The sequence below is a fragment of the Alosa alosa genome, chromosome 10, assembly GCF_017589495.1.
Source record: "Alosa alosa isolate M-15738 ecotype Scorff River chromosome 10, AALO_Geno_1.1, whole genome shotgun sequence".
Classification (NCBI taxonomy): domain Eukaryota; kingdom Metazoa; phylum Chordata; class Actinopteri; order Clupeiformes; family Clupeidae; genus Alosa; species Alosa alosa.
The window spans coordinates 16,281,091-16,291,400 of record NC_063198.1 but is presented as its reverse complement, the minus strand read 5'-3'; the positions used below and the strand labels follow the sequence as shown (position 1 = coordinate 16,291,400).

The 10,310-nt window shown below is 41.4% G+C and overlaps 1 long non-coding RNA gene across 2 annotated transcripts; it reads left to right on the top strand.

Annotated features, from left to right (window-relative positions):
- The first annotated feature begins 8,094 nt into the window (after window positions 1-8,094).
- LOC125302134 lies at window positions 8,095-9,274 on the top strand. Of its 2 annotated transcripts, XR_007194851.1 has the most exons (3): window positions 8,105-8,408; window positions 8,489-8,539; window positions 8,611-9,274. It is a non-coding gene; the product is annotated as an uncharacterized LOC125302134 (long non-coding RNA). The 2 variants fall into 2 exon arrangements; XR_007194850.1 differs by having other exon boundaries at window positions 8,095-8,408; window positions 8,489-9,274.
- The last annotated feature ends 1,036 nt before the right edge of the window (window positions 9,275-10,310 follow it).

Genomic DNA, 10,310 nt, shown 5'->3' with positions numbered 1-10,310 from the left:
ACGCCACGGGCAGCAGGCCAGGTGCGTTCGGGTGCTGGGGAGCCAAGATCAGTGTCTCATGACCCAGGATAACCAGGGACCAGTCAGTCCAAGAGGATACGTTAATCAGAGGAATGGTGTCATTGGATTTTGAATGCAAATATAGATTAGATTGGTTATAGATATTTGTGTTTGCACAACTGATAGATTGTAGCCTATAGGCCTACTTTTGTCTACAGCCATTTCACAGCATGCAAATACAAAAAGTAAGAAATTCATGGCCTGAGTTCAAGGCATGTATATGGCATATGGATGAAATGAATGAAAAAATATTTAATGATGTTAAATCTTATTTTGGGATTAGAATAGTAGCCTGTTGCACAGTTTTAGTTGGGAATAGCTGGATCTTGCATACGTGTACAGTATGTAGAGTATGTAGAATGTGTAGGCCTAGCCTGTGTGGAAATGATACACACCTCATAATTGTGCACAGTATGAAAGATATAGGACATACACATTTGTGTCTTGCACCAGAATTCCCAGGTGCATTGAAAATGATGGGGTGAGAGGGATATCTTTATCCAGTATGTTCATATAGATTTATGTCATCTGTAGGCTACTGGGCCGCGGGTTTCACATATGACCTTAAACATGAGCTCGTAAACATGAACTCTGTCATGCACTGGTGTCTAGAAGGCTGTACGGGCTGCGTGATAGTAAACCGACTTTATGGTTTAGCCAATCAGGACGCAGGGCGGGAGTTTCATAGATGTGACATATAGCGTAGAAGCGACTGTGACACTGTTATTAGCGTATTAGCGTTGGCTTCGATGTGAGTGGTTGAAGTAGCACGTCAATAGATGACGGACAAGTGGCTTATTCAATCATATGCAAGCATTTTTTGATTAGGCCCAGCCTTCTGAAGCAACACTTCAATGGATCGGTTCCAGATGGATGAGTGGAGCTAGGCTGAGCAAAATTCATCTGGCTAGAGTCAGGTTAACTATAACGTGCACATAATTAACATCTACATAACTAATAGCGTGACCTCCAAGTCAGCCTTTCTGGCCCTCCAATGACCTGTTATATGCAGCAATCAAGTAGAATATTGTCATGGCCTGTTACTGAAGCTGGCAATGTGCAGAAAAATACACGGACACAGATACAAAAGTACCACCCTCTTTCAGTAAGGATATTGTGAGAAAATGCTAAATCTAATGAAGAAACAATGATCATACATTGTTGCAGTTCCAGCAATCCTAAAACAAGAAACCCAAGGTTGTAAACCCAACAAAGACTCTCTTGGTCAAACCATGGATTCTTTACCAATGAGTTTCCCTCCATCATGGGATGAGCCAACCTGTCTCCTGTTCTAGTGTTGAATTGTTTGATTCATTGTCGACCTAGCATATGACACATTGTCCACATGATGATTGTCTTCCTGAGAATCTTCATTTCCAGCAGGTCAACGGGTGAAGGAAGTCGAAATCACAAAAATGTTCTGAAGGCAAGGGAGCACAGACATTCAAATTCATAAAATGTATTACCAGTGTTGTAAATCATCTCCTAAATTAATGATTTGCGAATGAAATCTAAATGCTGTGTTTATGTTAACCTGTGAGAACTGGTGGGGAATGCTAGTTTCACAACTCCAACTCGAGTCTATCGCATAAATCAGGGACAGGATGGATGGGCGAGGGAGGACAGAACATAAGCACCTCATCAGGACCCAGATGATGCTCCTACTTTTGTTAGCAGTGTTGGGGAGCCGTCCGGTTAGTGCACGCGTGCGGAGAAGGAAAACAAGCAGGCGAGCTGAACAGGAAAGTGTGCGGCGCTCACACAATGCTACAACTTCAAGACCAAGGGAAGACTGACGAGATATAGAATTGTAGTTTTTTTGCGTCTTTTTTTGGAGATATTCCTTTGAAAGCCAGTAAAAACAAAAACAGACATTCCTCAAACAATGGGCATTCTGTGTCCCACTGCATTGTGTTCTAAATCAAAAGATAGACATGCTAATGCCGAGGTATTCACCTTTGTCCTTTGGAACACCCTGAATGACTTATCATCGGATTGTGTAATGCTGAAATCATTTGAGATGTAGAAATCAATTAAGTCATCCACTTTTGACATTCTTCTCTTTTTGAAAAGCATCCTCACATTACCCTACAAGGTATGGCTTTTATATGTTGATATATGCATTGGAACAATCTTGAGTGCTGTTGAAGTTATTGGCTTTTCATAACCAACTTTATATCTGAATATTTGGGGCTGCAAGAAATAGTCACACAGACAGCCTTGGTAATAGTGTGCTTCTCTTGCACTTCTCTTAATATTTTCTGATTTTTTATAATCTCATTCAGCAAATATGCATAACATGCTGTAAATCTTTACAATGAAACATAATTTGTCAAAGTTCATCATATCTACAAAACTATTGAAACTTTGAGCAGTTAATTGCATTTAGATGAAGTAGTTCTCAACTGGTACATCTTTGTATCATTCTGAAGCAAAAGCCAAAGTAGGCCTCAACTCTTATACTCACATTCACATGAGCTATACTTCTGTTCACCAACACATAGATACCTATGGTTCTATCAGAAACCACTTCCTGATTGCATCTTGCAATCATTTCTGCATTCCAAACCCCTATATTGATCACATGTGCAGGTACACGACCGGTTGCATCCAGTTCATTGGGCTACTACGTGCAGGTTGGCTTTCCTCTGTGACACTCGATAGACCTGTGCTGTGCAACCACACTCCTTTTGGTGAATGCACGCGGACGGACAGCTCTATGGCAGCCTGTGCCATGCCGTCATGTGATTGCCCGGCCGCGTAGTGGGCTCCTGCACGTATTCCACCAAATGATCTCATTCAGAGGACTTTTTGTTTGGCTAATACTCTGCTTTTCTGAGCTGCTCTGCTTAATTTGCACATTGTACAAAGCACAGCAAGGCCTTACGAGAACAGCTTTTTTTGTCTCTGAGAATGTCTTCCAAAGAATAGGAGAAAAGGGAGGTTCAGCTGATCTAGTCAGTGCTGTGGGTTTCTGTGTTTTGTGATGCAAATGGAATAATTCTGTACATATGTAAAATGAATCTATTATATTTTTAACATAGATAATTGATATATAAGTAGAAATAAAAGATAAATAAGAAAACTTGCTTCATTGAAATATGGAGCACTATACAGTTTCACCCATGCATATGGTTCTATGGAATTGTTGTTTTGTTTTGGCCGAAACCTTTTGTTCTCCGCACATTCCGTGCAACAGGTCCATGGTGCTGTTACATAACTGAAGAAATCCCAAAGCGTGACAACTAATTCCACACTTGATCAGCTTACAATAGGGAGCATTTTTAAAAGCCATGTTAACAAGTGAGTGGAGACTAACCTTTTCTATTTGCACAAACACGTGTGGTCTACCCTGGTCTGCAAAGATAAATCACCATCTAACCACAGTTCCAAGATAGATGGCATTTGCCATGTAGAGTACTGCTGCTGCTGTTAAATGTTCAGCGGATCAGTGTAAAAGCATTCACTTTAAAAATAGTGGATCTTTAAGGCTCTCTTAAATGGCTCCACCTTTGTTCGTCAGTTGCATCATATCAAGGCTGAAACAGCGTCATCCTTGCGCATTTGGTACCAACATGACGCATGGTCGACCGGATGAGGGCTTGTTCCTCCTTTGAGGTTTTTCACCCCATGGGACCGAAAGGGAAACGGTGACCCCCATTGATCAGGTATCTACAAAAAAAAATTAACCTGACCTAAATTTTCAGCGGAAATCATGACAAAAGGGAGCGGTATTGTGCGCCATTTCTTCGCTGCAGACTAAATAATCGCATCGTGCCCCCCTGGTCAGGGGTCTTGTTCTGAGTGAGCTTGCGTATATGTCAGGCATTGGATCGCCTGAGTAGAAGGCCTAGGCCAGGGCTAGTCAAACACCACACACACACAACAAAGGCACCCACTAGGTGCCTGAGACACATGCCTCTGGGTGATGTGCAACCCCTTAACACTGGCCTGCTTTAACTCTATGCAACCAGTGCACCTTGGCATAGATATATAGGTCACACAGTAGGGTGGGGAATCTAAACCTGGACCCCCTAAGACCTTGGCTTACACCAAAAGCACAGGGGTCGGCGATGAAGAGATTACAGGGACTGTTTACATCTTTAATCAGAGAGGAACAACAATGCTAGCTCATGCCAAGGGTTTTTTCCGTAACAAAGTTTAATGACGCTAATTCCGTGTTTATGTTTGTACTGCACAGGGACAATAGTCGTTGTATCACATCATCATATTACCACAAAACCCTATTGAGGTTATCATAAAGCTATAGAAGAGATACAACTCGAGTCTCTGCTAAGAATTAGCTTGTGAATGGCATACAGTCTTTTGGTTTCCTTTGGTTTCTCTCACAGTTGCTTGAGTGCTCATTGTTCAGTTGTCATTGTGCTTCACTGTTGGGTTGGATAAGGAGGAGAACAATTACTGAGGCTTCTGGTGAAAGAAAGGCTGTTTTTGGAGAGTAATGCTTTCTGACAGGGTGAGCAAGAAACAGTTCAGGCCATGCGTGTGGTTTCAAAGATATGAGAGTGAGGAGCTCTCACAAAAAGACAGTACACCAAATAAAGTTAAAAAATTAGTGTAAGCTAGCAGAGCAGTGGCAGGTAAAGTAACTCTTAGATGACACTAAGACGCAGGCTGTTACCACTAAGGTGCTAAGAGTTGTGTTGGCATGTGTTCCATATCAAAAGCATTTTCTCTGGATTTCAGAAGAGCGATCTAAAAGCTGTTATGTTGAATTTGTGAAGTCAGAAAGGAAGTAAAAAAATAATGGAAATCAACGAAGATCAAAGCTAAATAAGTAAAGTATGTATGGCCCTAAAACAAAAATGGTTCAGTGTGACATTTGGCTGAATTGTTTGGGGCTTTGTTTTACCAAAATCTTTTGTCCGGATCTTAGAGCTGCCCATAAATATCAAAGACTATAAGAGGACATATTCTATGTCTATTCTTCCACCTTAATTTTGTATCACTGCAACTGTGATGTCTACATCCGACTGTAAAACCGTGCCGGTTCATTTAATGCTAAGAACTGAACAAAACGTGAGACTGGTTGTCAGGCTATGGATATCAATGTGTGCAAATGGCTAACTTTGTATGCTCGTTCATGTGCTTTACTGATAACATATGTTTGTCTGCAGATATCTTTGTGTTTACACTGTAAGAAATATTTCAAAAGCCAACAGGAGGACAAACAATCCTTCCTGACATAACCCTTTCAGTCTCAAGCTTATAGTGCCAATTATTAATGGTGTACCTACTGGTGACATGACCATGTATAACAAATGATATAGCATTTTTACCATCCCTTTAAAGGCACAATGCAGGGCCACCCCTTTAAAGGCACAATGCCGGCCCATTTTTGCAACCACCCTTGCAACTGTGGGCCGGCGGGCCGACAGCCTCAGTGTCAGGAAGTATAACGAGTGTAACGAATTGCTTTACTGCATTCAAATACACATACACTCCGGCACTGGCTAGAAAAAGGTAGTGATGGAGTTTCTCAGACATTCGTCATGACAGAGCAAGCGAAAAAGCCGAGAAAACAGTAAGGAAATTGCCTATAGCCTACTGCATAGTTTACCTTTAAGTGCTAATTTTACCTCAGAGTCTTTTTTTAGTCAGAGGACAAGTCTCTTTTTAACGCTTGTCCTTATCACCCAGAAGTCCACCTGAGCACTGCATAATGGGACTGGGAGAGGTTGATCTCATTTTAGACCTTGTGATATGTCAACCATTGGAAGTAATGGGCACCCTCTTGCCAGGGCATCCTGGTTACTGGGTGGCACGCATTTCATAAGGCCAAGGACGCTGCCCTGACCCACAGAAAAACATTTTTTGGGTTCTACACATGGCAGGTCTCTGGCCAGCTGGCAGGCCCATAGTACCTACCATTCATTGGCCTTCTCTTGTTGCTAACCCTGTCTCATCATTGTCTGGTGCTATTCATTCTGATTCAGTCATTCAAAGCACCGAATATGATCTAGATCCGGAATGTAATATTTTGCAAAGGGAATTCTTTGTCATAACTAACCTCTGTTCTTCCTGCCTCTTCGACTGGTCAGTGGAAGAGCCAACATGCAACTCGCTCGTGACCGTAACCTGTGTCAGCCAACCGCCTGTGCATGCACAACGTCTGGCACGTCCGAAATCGGAACACACACAGATGCATGCCCGCTCCACTCGGCAGAGAAGTGGCAGTTCCCAGCAATAAATGTGGGCACTCTTGCTGGTGTCAAGTGACTGCTGCTGATTCACATACAGTCACTCACAGACGTGTGGCAAAGGGGAGGGGAAGTTCAACCTGGGTAGGACAGCTATCTGCCTCATTTGTACTGTGGCCACCACTGTTGCAGTGTGTGCTTCAACAGACGCTGACAACATGGTGGAGCAACGTATCCTTGTTCAGGAACACACTCATAATTTGTCTTGCTATATGTGCAGTACTTTAAGCACAAACCGATCACATTTTGGTTTATCAATGTCTTATAAACAATAACCCATTTGTTAGCAGAAAATCCATTGCTTGGAGAAAAAAAAACTAGAGATTTGGATCAGATCCAAGTATTCTCTCATTATGTTCATTTGCACATACAATTTGAAACTTGCCCCAGTACATACAAAGCCTGTACATTCACAAGTTAAATTAGTCATGCAGGCGATAATCTCTATTATTATGACCACGGCGACCACATAGATCCAGTTTAAAATATTATAATCAATATTGAAATAATATAGGGAGAAGTGATTATTAGACCTTGAGCAAATGATTGTACATGGTATCAAGGTAGCCTGAACAAAAAGTAAACAAGAAAATATATTCATGATTTCGGCTATGTTCATGTTTGGCAAACACCACCATCTGAGACCCAGAGCCTTTTTAATCTCCCTCACAGCATTAGAGTTACACACAGGACCATTATGCATGCTCTTAATGGGGTGGGAGAACTGCACAGGGCAACAAGTTTTTCATTATGCAATGTCTCAGAGGAGTAACTGTGTGTGCAATCTGAAAATACAGCATGGTTCTTAATGTTTTATGTTGGTTCATTCATTATAATGTATTGTTAAAGTGAACAATCCAGACATCTTTATGATAATTTGAGCATGTGAGAGAGTCTCAGTAAATGACCAGTGCCTAAAAATGCACAGTAAGAATACATCTGTAAATTCTAACTGACACCTCCCATATGGTCAGTAAATCTGTTTGAGAAGGAAATACTAACAATTGTAACGAGGTGATGGGGAATGGGTGGGACACTGAAACAACATTGGCCCATGTGACATCAAAAAAATAGAGCTGTTACAAAAATTCTTAAAATGACAGAAATAGGACAAAATTGTCGCTCATTTTTCCTCCAAAACCTCTGATAATGGTTGATAGACCACACTGGTATTGAATTAATCAATAAGTTAATCACATACAAAACACACACATAAAAACAAAACAAACCAGAAACTAAATGGTTTTATTTCTTCTGTGGACATTGAGCCTCAGTCTAAAAAACCTAAAAATCTGCATCTTAAACTCCCCACACACATACACACTCGCACCTCATCCTGATTTACACTCCACCAGACATGGAAAACATAAAAAAAAACAATCAATTAACCTGTAATATTGTCTAATGTGTCATGTTTATATATGCCTAACGTGCTGTTTCTATCCTTTGCTCTGTATTCTATTCAAGCACAAACTGACCGATTTGTGTCGGGTAACACGACATTGGGATTTGATTATCTAGCCTGCAAGTCAGCCCGACTTTATCCCATCCACAAAATGTAAGGATGTCTATGATTGGGATGGCCTTGTAGCGATAGAAATACTGGAGACAGTGTTGATAGTTCCTAAAAAAATGGCAACGATTTATTTCCACTTTGGTAGCAGGTAACCCGCCAGTCAGGAGAAATAGGAAAAAACGAAAGTCCAAACAATAATTTAAAATCAATCACTAAACTTCTAAAAACATATGGTAACACTTTACTTGACAGTATCGACATAAGAGTGACATGGCACTGTCATCATGACACATGAACCCTAACCCTAAACTGTTATGACTAAAGCCGAATGACACTTAACTGCTCTAACCGCCCAAGTCGCAATATTGTGTAACAGGACAAGGACCACGCCCCTTGTCTAGCCCAGTAGTGCCTTTGCGAGTGGCTCTTGGCATTCGGAGGCGAGCCAATTAGTGCAGAGAAGTGGCTATATAAATTGTAACTTTTAATTTGGAAGTCGACGTCATAGCTGCATACCGTGGTTCGTCCACCTGACCCCTGCCTTCACCGCAGGGATCCCTTGTGCTGTTTTGGCCTCCTGCCTGCTGTGCACACATCCAGTGATATTCCTGGTAGGTTATTATAGCATTGTGTGCGTAGTTTCCTGTATGATGTAGGCTAGTATAGCTAACGCAAACTTTGGGGGTTTTAGGACCGCTGTCGGCTGCTGAACATGGGCCTCATAACCGACCTCAGCTGATTGGTATGTAATTTTAACGATCTTCAAAATAATATGTAGCTTGCGTGGGTTTTAATTGTATCTTTTTCGTGTAGCAGAGCTTGCAGTAACACAAGGAGCGGCAACATCAAGGCTACCTTGGTTCAAGTTCCGAACGCTGCTGTTTTGTCTGCACCTAAGTTTTGTTGGTCGATTTTACATATTTTGTTTATTGTATGTTTGCATATCTTTTAACTTACACACGGGAGAATAACTGTATACCGGACGCTCTCGTCCAGCATTAGGCCTCAGCTATTGTATAAAATACGATGCTCACCACACTATATGTGTGAGTGCATACTGGGCAGTGTGTGTACTAGGAGTGTTGGCTCCTTTTGATTTCCCTCTCTCGCTGAACAGGAGTTGCAGGCCAACAGGGGTGGCGGGCTATCTCGTGGTGGTGGCGTCACTTCACTTTTCCTGCTGTGGTTCATTTGCTATCGTGTTACATATTCACGTGTGGTGTGTGTGTAGACCCTTCCTCTGATATACTCTCCAGTCCTGGGTAAGCTCCAGCCCTGTTCCTGGCTCCTCCAATCCCTCCTCAGCCAGTAATCTAATATGCACATGCTGGTGTATGTGTGTGTGTATACATGTGTGTCCAGGCCTTGTAGGCCATTTGTGTCAGTGCCTTAGTGGCAAGTTCTGACTGTCTGGAGAGAACTCACTCCCTGTATGTTTTTAGTATTTGTAAATAAAAACAGAGTTTATTTTTGGAAACACGCCTCTGGTTATCTGTGTCCACAGACCTGTGTTGCCTGGTTGGGCTTCAGATAACAAATGATCGTCCAATTCATTGAAGATTCTGAGGGGCAGGGCCTCAGATGGCGTAGTCAACATTTCATAAATAGAGTAACCTACCACTTGCCACAATTGCGACAAACGTCATTACTGAATAAAACAGACGATAGACCCGAGTCTCATTTGTACTCTTTAGCACTAGTTGGCAGACATCCAGAGCTTCGATTCAAGCTCAGATTTGTTTGTGACAGTTTTAAGGGAGTACGCGAGAAACACACAAAGACGTGCATTTCCTCCAAAACGCTAAAGTGATGCAGGTCATAGTTTTGTACAAATTGAAACAGCAATGTTGGAAAAAAAAGTTCTCGTCTGATGAAGTCTTGGGTCTGTTACTCACCTATTCTGATTCTGAAAGAGAATCTATACCTTTTGGAGAATATGATAGATCGTCTATTGACAGTGATAGTCACGGTGCGTCTGACCAGGCTGCTTTATAGTAGCATAGGGTTTGTGGTTATAGTAATAGTTTACTATGTTGGTTTACATGTGTCTGTTTTCCTGTTCATTTGTTATGTGGGTGAAATGACAAAAAAAGAAATTAAAACAGCTCAAATATGTTCAACATCTAGTATTTACTGAAATGTGCATAATTTGAGGTGGTTGCCATTCAGTGACATCATAATATGCAAATTAGATGAGTAAATTTACCCCCTTCATAAACTTTTGTTCATACTCAATGATTTTCACATGTACATTGGGAGCTTATTTTTGACCACTTTTAAGCCATGGCCTTTTGAAATTTTGATGTGAAAATCCAATGTTTTTTTTAAACCTGACTAAAGGGTTAATAATAACAGAAGTGTTATGTCATAAACGTTTATGACTTGTTTATGACACATTCATGACAGTGTCATGTCACTCTTATGTCGATACTGTCAGAGCCATATAAAGGTAGAGTTGCGACAATGGGTGTTCAAAATTTGTTAAGGTCACGTGGTTCATGTAAACTTCAAAA